Here is an 11,138-nt window from a genome sequence, read left to right on the forward strand (position 1 = left end):
ACAACTCTGGCAAGAAAGGTCGTAAAATGGGCCAAAACTCATTTAACAAATGTTTCACTTAACAGTAGAAATTTTGGGCTCAGATATTCGCAAAAGGTTATCATGGGACCCAGGCACTGCAACGCTCATAAATATGAGTCAGTTGCCAAGTATCTGAATCTTGATCACATGACCATGGGGATGCTGCAACAGCTGTATGAAAAATGATCATAAGTCACTTTTCAGTGCTGTTGTAACTGAACGGTCAGTCGAGGACTACCTGTATAAACCATGATTTATAAATCACAGTGGTCAAATTGAGGCACTAAACTAAAACCAAATATGCACAGTGTAAAACCAGTCTGACCACAATTGCAAAAAAGATCTTTTTGTTTTTCTGATAGTTCCTGCTTTTAAAGTGTAAGCTGCCAAAAGTTGTGTGGAGTGAGGTGGCTTCTAAATTGTATTGAACAAATTAATATATAAATAAATCAAATAGGGCCTATATTTAATCCATTTTCTTTGGCCAAAACCTTCATTCATCAGAGAGAGCCAGATATTTGACAAGAAGTACTAAATCCTCATTTTCAAAGAACTACAGGCAAATAACACAAAAACACAACTTTCCCGTATTATTAGTAGTTCTGGATAGCGCTGCCTTCCCTACCTATTGCTTCTGAGAGGCACAGAATTCCATTAATTCCCAGCTGGGAGATGAAGGTAGTCCTTGCTTAACAATGGCAATTGGGACCAGCAACTCCATTGCTAAGCAACAGAGTCATAAAGAATGATGTCACACAACCGCATTGACTTACAATGTCACTTGCGGCAATTCCAGTTGCAGTTATTAAATGAGTCCTACATTGTTAGGCATGATGTCACATGATCACTTCTTGCGACTTCCTGCTGGCTTCCCCATTCTCTTGGCTTGTCAAAAGGGAGCAGTGAAGGTTGCAAATGGAAATCATTTGTCTGGGGGACACTTCGTTGTGATGACAAGCAAGTTGCCAAGCGCTTGGATTGTGATCATGTGATGCTATGGGATTGTCAAGACTGATTTGCACTTTCATCTATATTCTGTTTCCCTCGCAGCTTGACAAAAGAAAAGGGAGGAGGGGGGATGAATGCGAGAGTGGTATGCACTTGCATCTGAGTATCATCTCTTCCCAAGAGAGAGTGCCCAACCCAAGGACACATTGAGCAGGTGGACTAGCATGGCTCGCTGGTTTCCCATTACAAATTGAACAGAAGTGATTGGTGGACATAATGGACTGTGGGTGGCCCACAGGGAAGAGAGAGATTAACTATGCTAGCTTTTGCATGGGAAACCCAGAGCTGGTTTCGCTTCATCTGTACCAATATGGTTTATACTCTTGGTAAAACAACGTCTCAGGAGTTTCTTTTTCTGGATCCACCAATGGACAGTTGACAGGGAGGCTATAACAGTCACAACTATGAGGATGGATCATAAGTTTCATCCTGCACCATCATAACTTTGAACAGTTGCGAACAAGTGGTTGTTAAATGAGGGCTACCTATAAGAGGAAATGAAGTCCAACACAGGCAGAGGGCAGTGACCTAAAAAAAGGCTTGATTGAGTTACCACTGCTAGTAAGTTTATCCTTTCCAATATCTTCTCATTCAGTCATGACAATATCCTTACCATTTGCTGAGTGTTGGGAGGTTTGTAGCCCAGATATGGTAGCCCTAATTAAGCTGTGCCTGAAGACATGTTTAGTGTAACTTAGGTGCGGTTATTTGGTTGCTGCATATTAAATAGATAGAGAAAGCTCGAACAGCAAAATGAAAAAGGTCTTCTGCAGTCACGACATAAGCCTAAGACTGAAAATCAGGCTTGTCAGATGCTACATTTTTTCTATCCTGCTTATGAAGTAGAGAGTTGGTCTCTGACAGAAGGCCACCTGAAGAGACTAAAAACATTTGAAATGTGGATTTACAGGTGGCTGTTACATATAAGCTAGGTTGACAAGATCAGAAAAGAGGAGGTGATAAGCCGCCTGGGAAAGCCAAGGGAAATCATCAAAACAATTAAAAAACAAAAATTAGAATATTTTGGACATGTGATGCAACACCCAGAAAAATATGGCATACTCCATTTAATCCTCCAGGGAAAGATTGAAGGCAAACGAGGTCCAGGCAGAAGAACATCATGGCTTCAAAATCTCAGGGACTGGTTTGGACAAAATTCAGCAGCACTTTTTCATGCGGCTGCTGATAAAAACAGGATCAGCAACATGATTGCCAACATCCGATAATGGATATGGCACAAGAAGAAGATATTATTAAATAATGAAGGAGAGCTGTTAGTCTATGGCGGTAATAATAGGAGGATGCATGGCTTTTAATAAAACTTGTTAGAAAAGATGGCACCAGGGTCTTTCTGATTGTACACAATTTCTGACTCTTATTTAATGATCTAAATCAGAGGTAGGCAACCTTGGCTCTTTTATGACTCGTGGACTTCAACTCCCAGAATTCCTGAGCCAGCCATGCTGAGGGGAAAGGGAGAGGTTTCCAAGCTGAGCCATGCTGGCTCAGGAATTCTGGGAGTTGAAGTCCACAAGTCATAAAAGAGCCAAGGTTGCCTACCCCTGATCTAAATAGTCACGTAGAGCAGTGTTTCTCAACCTTTGCTGGCTGTGGAATTCTGGGAGTTGAAGTCCACATACCTTAAAATTGTCAAGGTTGAGAAACACTGACTAGAGAGTTATAGCAATACCTTTTTTTGGCCTCTTTTTAATCACTCGCATTTATTTCATAAAATCAAGCCTCCACACTCTTTTTAATCTGATGCACACCACCCACTCTCTCTCATCCTGTTTCCTTCTTATATGACTGACTTGAGCATGTGATAGAATTATAAAAACTGATCTGAAAAAAGTTAGCAGAAGTTATATTTAACTCTTAGAAAGGGAAAATAGATTAGTATGAGCAAGCGCTTTTGTTAATTATGCTTTACAGGTAGTAAACCACAGTTGGGACCTGCATTTCCAATGCTAAGCAAGGCGGTTGTTAAGAGAGTCATATCTGATTTTATGACCTTTTTTTGCCAAGGTTGTTAAGTGAATTGCTGTTAGGTGCATCATGTGCTCCAGCTTCCCCCATTGATTTTGTTTGTTGGAAGCCAGCTGGGAAGGTTGCAAATGGGGATCACGTGACACCAGGATGCTGCAACCAATGTAAATACATGCCAGTTGCCAAATTTTGATTGTTGGAATGCTGCAATGGTTGTAAGTGGGAGGACCAGTCATATGTAAGAAATTTCAGTGTTGTTGCAATTTCAACTGGTCATTAAACAAAAATAGTTGCAGGTTGAGGCTGTGATATCCACCCACTCCCCTCCACGCAATGGAGCAGTGAGAAAGAGACAAAGCAAGAAAGAGAGCTAAGTAAACCATGGCTAATCATGACCGAGCATTCGTTGCACACACAGCTTTAAAAGAGGAAAGTCAGTTTTAGAAATAAGAATTCAGCTGCAGAAAGCATAGGAACTCACGAAGAAAAGGCAGACTGCCAAGTCAACTCTGAGAATTACAAGTTTGCACAATGAAGCTCTGAAATTTATTAGATCCTGCAGTAAACTTCTCAGTAGACTCAAGTGTAACTCTAGAGGTCAAGGAAGAATAAGAATATCAAAGAAGGATTAAAATGGTTTTCCCCAAGATGGGCTTAAACAAAATTCTCAGAAGTTTGGCTTGAAGCTTGAACAGAAGATTTCCTTTTAATTCTGTTTTTCAGCCAATTCACACCACTTTGGCAGAACCGTAACTAATTTTTTGTTACCCAGGCTCAGAATGGACTTCCGGAAGCGGCATCCACAGAAAACCGGTTGTTCACATATTTGAATCCCACCACTGTATGTAAGTGATGTTTCAACATAGCAATCTAGCTGGAGATGAGGGCAGTTAAGAAAAGCAGACTTCTGTGACAATTGCTTGTGGAGAGTGGTAGCTCCGAAGTTTGGGAGGTAGAACAGGGGTGTCAAACTGGCGGCCGCGGGTCAGATGCGTCACGTGCAGGCCACGCCCACCCCAGCTCCACTAAGACAAAAACATGATACATCACATGACACAATCAACTTTGACACCCGTGAGGTAGAGTGGTGTATTTATCTAGAGCAGGGGTGGGGAATTATGTCACTTTTTTAACTTGCAGACTTCAACTCCCAGAATTCCTGAGTCCAGCCATACTGGCTCAGGAATTCTGAGACCTGAAGTTCACAAGTCATAAAAGGGCCATCGACCCCACCCCTGATCTAGAGCTTCTGTTGTTTGTATATTTAAATGAGGGCATCTTGATTTAGCTCCTCTCAAGTCAGGTAGAGAGTATTCTTTCAATCATACATTGGGAACATATAAGGAATTCTTTGTTACAACTGAGGTTTTGTGTGTTCCTGGTTGCTCTGATTCTCTTTTGACATCCACTGTGGTTGAAACAGCATACGCAAATTGCTATTCTCTATTAACGAGAAGCTTCCTGCATAGGTGGTCATCCTACCAAATTTGCTAGTGTCTTGATAAGATGATAAGGTAAGGTAAGGTAAGATAAGATAAGATAACCTTTATTGTCATTTTTTACTGCGGGCACACTGGTACACATTAAAAATGAAATGCACATACATAACACACATAAATATGCTATATACAACATATGTATATACTTACACCCTTACGTATAAATACATATAAATATTAATTACTGTTCATCTTGAATACATAGTGGAAAGAAGAAGCTTGAGAGTTCACAAGGTTACTACTGTATGGAACAAAACTGTGACTGAATCTGGATGTTCTGCTTCAGATACCACAGAGCCTCCTCCCAGAAGGTAACAAGGAAAATAGGTCATAAAGAGGATATGTAGTGTCCCAGACAATCTTGTGGACCCTGCTCAAGCAATGTTTATATGCTATCTCCTGGATAGAAGCGAGGGAACTGCCAATACTCTTTTCTGCCATCTTTACTACTTTCTGTACCACCTTCCTGTCTGAAGCAGTGATGCTTCCAAACCAGACTGTAATGCAGCAGTTCTCAACCTATGGATCGCGACCCCATTTGGGGTCGATCGACCATTTCATGGGGGTTGCCAAGCAAGGCTGTCCGCCATTTTTTCCCCTTTTTCAGCGGGTGCCTTACCTCCCTTGGGCTGGGCCAGCTGGTGGCCCAGCCGGTGGTCGGCCTGCTCCATCTCTGCCGCTTGCCAGCTACGTCTCAGCTGGCGCAGGGGGTGGCACCACGCATGCGTGGCGCTTCCGGGCAGGGAAAGTCCTTGACTTATGACCAGTTGGGTAGTCCTCGACTTACGACCAGTTAAGTCCTCGACTTATGACCGATTTAGTCCTCGACTTACGACCGGTGGGGGGGGGGTCGCGGCATTAAAAAGGTTGAGAACCACTGCTGTAATGCAATATGACAGGATGCTCCCAATCGTCCCTTTATAGAAAGTGGTAAGGACAAGGGAAGGAAGATGTGCTTTTCTCATGCAACACAGAAAATGCAGGCGCTGCTATGCCCGTTTCATCAGTGTCGCACTGTTGAGTGACCAAACTAGCCTACTTGTTAGCAGAGAAGACTTAAATAAATTATTATATTTGTGTCCCGCTTTATCTCCAAAGTGTTAGAATTTGGCGTATCTGCATACAACTACAGAGTTAATGCTAACATTTTGCCTAGCATCCTGGAAGTATTTCACACATGGCAGTCTTCCCTCCAGGAACTGAAGGAACAGATGTGCTTAATGTGTGTCTAATGAATGGAACTATGACTAAGGAAGTCCAGGGTTGAGCCCATGCTAGCTGCACAAATATGGGCACAAATATGGGCCAATTGTTCTGTATCTCACAGTGTTACATTGAAAGAAAAAAAATGAAAGATGAGTTTTATAAACTAACTTGAACTCCTGGCGGTAAAATAGGAAATACATTTAATATATAAAAATTGAATAACAATTATTTTCATTATATTTGGAAACACAAAGTACAGAAACTAAGGCCAAATTGAACAACTTGGTTTGTTTAATTAATTCATGTGGTTGCCCATTCATGATTTGTGTCTTGTTTAATTTTATCTAGAATATGCTATTGCATGCTGTTGGAATCAGATTTCATTGAGCTCTAAAGGCAGAGTGAAAACTTCTTGCAAATACTTGAATATCTGGAGAACATTTGAAGTATATTTAAATATCTCCTACTTCTATTGCCTTGCCCTAAAGTTTGTGGAGTCATTGAGACGCTTTCTAAATTACTAATTTTTCATTCTGCTAGCCACAAGGAGCCTTGACTATCAAAGCTCTTATGCTTAAGATGCCTGCGGATCAAACTGATGTATTCTATAATCAAGAAGTGCTTTTATCCACAGAGAAGTAGAAATTAATTCTGGAAATGATGGAGAGGAGTTGTCTAGTACCCTGACCAATCGGGTGAGACAGACTTTGCAGACTCCATAGATCTCATAGTAATTATTTCAGAGCAACAATAGGCCATACAAGTAGTCTTGATTTATGACACAGTTGGGACTAGAATGTCTCTCATTAAATGATGAAGTTGTTAAGTGAACCATGCCTGATTTTACTACGTTTTTTTGGCTGCAGTTGTTAAGCGGATCATTCAGCTGTTAAGTGAATCTGGCTTCTCCCACTGACCTTGTTTGATGGAAGCCCCTGGGAAGGTTGGAAATAATGATCACGTAACCCTCAAGATCCTGCAACTGTCAAAAGTACATGCCAGTTGCTAAGTGCCCAAATTTTTATCTTAACATCATAAGAGACATTGCAATGGTCATAAATGTGAGGACTGGACAAAAGTCACTTTTTTTCAGCACCATTGTAACTTTGAATAATCGTTAATGGTCATATCTTGAGCAAATTCCCATTTGCTAGCTTTACAGGTGAATGAAATTCAAAAAATATCAGCACTTTCCCAAATACTTATTTTAACAGGATGCCTAGACAGTCTTCCTGGAGCGAAACTATCTATGGGGTTGCTAGAGTTGATTTGAGAGTACACAATTTTTAAAAAATGTTGTGATCCTGATGACTTAATGGAAGAAGCAACAGACATTAAGGGGAGAAAATTCTGCCCTTTCTCTGTAGAATTCAGTGAAGCGGGCAGCTCAAATAGACACAACAAAAGGCTCATTCAGACACTTCTCCTATCACTGCGGGCTTTGTTTCAGAAGGAGAGGATCACATGATCATGAGTTGGAGAACTTGAAGACTTCAGCCTGTAAAATCACGCCACCATTTTTGGTATGACTGATCCCTGCTGTATGGAATGGAGAGTGGAAAAAAGTCTTTTGATAGACAGTAATTGTAAGATGACTATTTTTTTAGACCTTTTTTTTTAATTCCACCTTTGTTAGTTTTAAAAATAGCACAAGGTATAATAATAATAATAATAATAATAATAATAATAATAATAATAATAATAAATCAACAAAGAAGAAAAACAAACAAATAGTGCACCAGAAAAATGGAAGGTTAGACTAGAAAATAAGATCAGCAAATTAAGATCACATGCAAGCAAGCTAGAACAGATGAAAGAAAAGAAGCTGAAGAACAAGAAGACCAAAGAATACCTAATCAAGAAATACCACTTAGAAACAAGGAAGATCAAGGAAGCACTGGAAATAATAAAGCAACAAATAACAGCTATAGCCAGGAAAATCAGTAGATATGAAGCTCGAATTGCAAACTATAGGCAGAACCTCCAATTTCAATCCAATCAGAAACGTTTCTACCAATCCATCAATGGAGAAACTGCAAGGAATCAGTCAGTACCTGACAAGGAAGAAACAGTGCAGTTCTGGAAGCAGATATGGGATAACCCAAAGAAATACAACAAGGATGCGGCTTGGTTAAAAGAGGTGGATGCAAATAAAACAGAAGTTGAAATGAAAGAACTAGTAATAACAACAAAAATGGTAGAAAAAAGAGCAAAGAAAATCAAAAATTGGTCAGCACCAGGTGAAGATGAACTGCATGGGTTTTGGTTGAAACATCTAACTGTTATACACCCACTCATTGCCAAACAGTTCAACAATATACTACAAGGAGGAGAAATTGAAAAGTGGCTAACAACTGGGAAAACCTACCTAATAATGAAAAATCCAGCAAAAGGGGCAACACCAGGTAACTACAGGCCAATTACCTGCTTACCAACAACTTTCAAATTACTAACTGGTGTAGTAGCTGATGCAGTGCAACAGCATCTAGTTGAAAACAATCTCTTTCCACCTGAGCAGAAAGGAAACCGCCCCAACAGCAGAGGAACAAAAGATCAACTCCTAATAGACAAAATGATCTTGGAAAACTGCAAGAGAAGGAAGACCAACCTGAATGTGGCATGGATTGACTACAAAAAGGCATTTGACTCTCTGCCACATGATTGGATAATAAAGTGCCTAGAAATAACAGGAGTCAGTAGAAACATCAGAAAATTTGTGCAAAGATCCATGGCACAATGGAAGACACAGTTGCAGATCAATGGTGAGAGGCTGGGAGAGGTTAATATCAAGAGAGGAATATTTCAAGGAGATTCATTATCACCATTACTATTTGTTATTGCACTGTTTCCTCTGTCAACAATACTGAATAACTCAGGACATGGCTATCAAACATCAAAAACATCTGCCAGACTATCCCACCTCCTTTATATGGATGATCTGAAGCTGTATGGAAAAACATCATCTGAAATAGAATCGCTGCTCAACACTGTCCGTATATATAGCCAAGATATTGTAATGGAGTTTGGCTTGGACAAATGTGCCACACTTACTATCAAACAAGGAAAAATAATGAAAACTGAAGGAATCAAGATGCCCCACGAAAATAACATTAAGAGTCTGGATGAGGAAGAGTACTACAAATACTTGGGTATCCTTCAAGCTGACAACATCAAGCACACTGAAGTCAAGAAAAAGATTAGAGGTGAATACATCAAGAGAGTGAAGAAGATCTTAAAATCCAAACTCAATGGAGGAAATACCATAAAGGCAATCAACACCTGGGCAATCCCAGTCATTAGGTACACAGCTGGAATAGTGGACTGGACTCAAGCAGAACTAAAAGCAATGGATAGGCAGACCAGAAAAATAATGACAATGAATCATGCCCTTCATCCACGCAGTGACATTGATAGACTTTATCTACCAAGGCAAATAGGTGGGCGTGGAATGCTACAAGTACATCAGATGGTTGAAGAAGAAAAAATGGCTTTGGAAGAATATCTGAAGAACAATGATGAAGATGCACTGAAATTAGTATATCAGGAAGGCTTACTAACTACTGGAGAGACCAAACTGGCCTACAAGAAAGACCAAATGAAGAACAGAATAGAGGCATGGGAAGACAAAGCACTACATGGCCAATACATTAAAAAAATAGCTGGGAAAGCAGATAATAATAAAACCTGGCAATGGCTAAGAGCAGGAAAATTGAAGAAAGAGACCGAGGGACTAATTCTGGCTGCACAAGACCAAGCCTTAAGGACAAATGCATACAAAGTCAAAATTGAGAAGACAGCAACAGACAGTAAGTGCCGCCTATGCAAAGAAGCTGAAGAAACAGTGGACCACTTGGTAAGCTGTTGCAAGAAGATTGCACAACTGATTACAAGCAGCGGCATGACAAAGTAGCAACAATGGTGCATTGGAAGATCTGCAAAAAATATCATTTGCCTGTAAGCAAAAACTGGTGGGATCATAAAATAGAGAAAGTCATAGAAAATGATAAAATTAAACTGCTCTGGGACTTCAGAATTCAAACAGACAAGCACCTGCAACATAACACCCCAGACTTAACAATTGTCGATAAGAAAGACAAAAAAGTCTGGATAGTGGACGTGGCAGTGCCTGGAGATAGCAGAATAGAAGAGAAAGAACTGGAGAAGATAACAAAATACAAAGACCTACAAATAGAAATAGAAAGACTGTGGCAAAAGCAAGCAAGGGTAGTACCAATAGTCATAGGCTCCTTGGGTGCAATCCCAAAACAACTGGAGCACCACTTGAACACCATTGGCATTGACAAATTCGCTATTAGTCAATTGCAAAAGGCGGCCTTATAGGAACTGCTTCCATCCTGCGACGATATCTGTAATACCATCAAACATCCACATCTGCCTATCCCAGGTCCTGGTAAGGACTCGATAGGTAGACAAAATGCCAAATCCAGTCTGAACATCTGGCTGACTGTGCGATGATCGATAATAATAATAATAATAATAATAAATTAGGTACACAGCTGGAATAGTGGACTGGACTCAAGCAGAATTAAAAGCAATGGATAGGCAGACCAGAAAAATAATGACAATGAATCATGCCCTTCATCCACGCAGTGACATTGATAGACTTTATCTACCAAGGCAAATAGGTGGGCGTAGAATGCTACAAGTACATCAGATGGTTGAAGAAGAAAAAATGGCTTTGGAAGAATATCTGAAGAACAATGATGAAGATGCACTGAAATTAGTATATCAGGAAGGCTTACTGACTACTGGAGAGACCAAACTGGCCTACAAGAAAGACCAAATGAAGAACAGAATAGAGGCATGGGAAGACAAAGCACTACATGGCCAATACATGAAAAAATAGCTGGGAAAGCAGATAATAATAAAACCTGGCAATGGCTAAGAGCAGGAAAATTGAAGAAAGAGACCGAGGGACTAATTCTGGCTGCACAAGACCAAGCCTTAAGGACAAATGCATCCAAAGTCAAAATTGAGAAAACAGCAACAGACAGTAAGTGCCGCCTATGCAAAGAAGCTGAAGAAACAGTGGACCACTTGGTAAGCTGTTGCAAGAAGATTGCACAAACTGATTATAAGCAGCGGCATGACAAAGTAGCAACAATGGTGCATTGGAAGATCTGCAAAAAATATCATTTGCCTGTAAGCAAAAACTGGTAGGATCATAAAATAGAGAAAGTCATAGAAAATGATAAAATTAAACTGCTCTGGGACTTCAGAATTCAAACAGACAAGCACCTGCAACATAACACCCCAGACTTAACAATTGTCGATAAAAAAGACAAAAAAGTCTGGATAGTGGACGTGGCAGTGCCTGGAGACAGCAGAATAGACGAGAAAGAACTGGAGAAGATAACAAATACAAAGACCTACAAATAGAAATAGAAAGACTGTGGC

The sequence above is a fragment of the Crotalus tigris genome, unplaced genomic scaffold (genome assembly GCF_016545835.1).
Source record: "Crotalus tigris isolate CLP2741 ecotype Arizona unplaced genomic scaffold, ASM1654583v1 scf7180000017947.1575755, whole genome shotgun sequence".
NCBI lineage: Eukaryota > Metazoa > Chordata > Lepidosauria > Squamata > Viperidae > Crotalus > Crotalus tigris.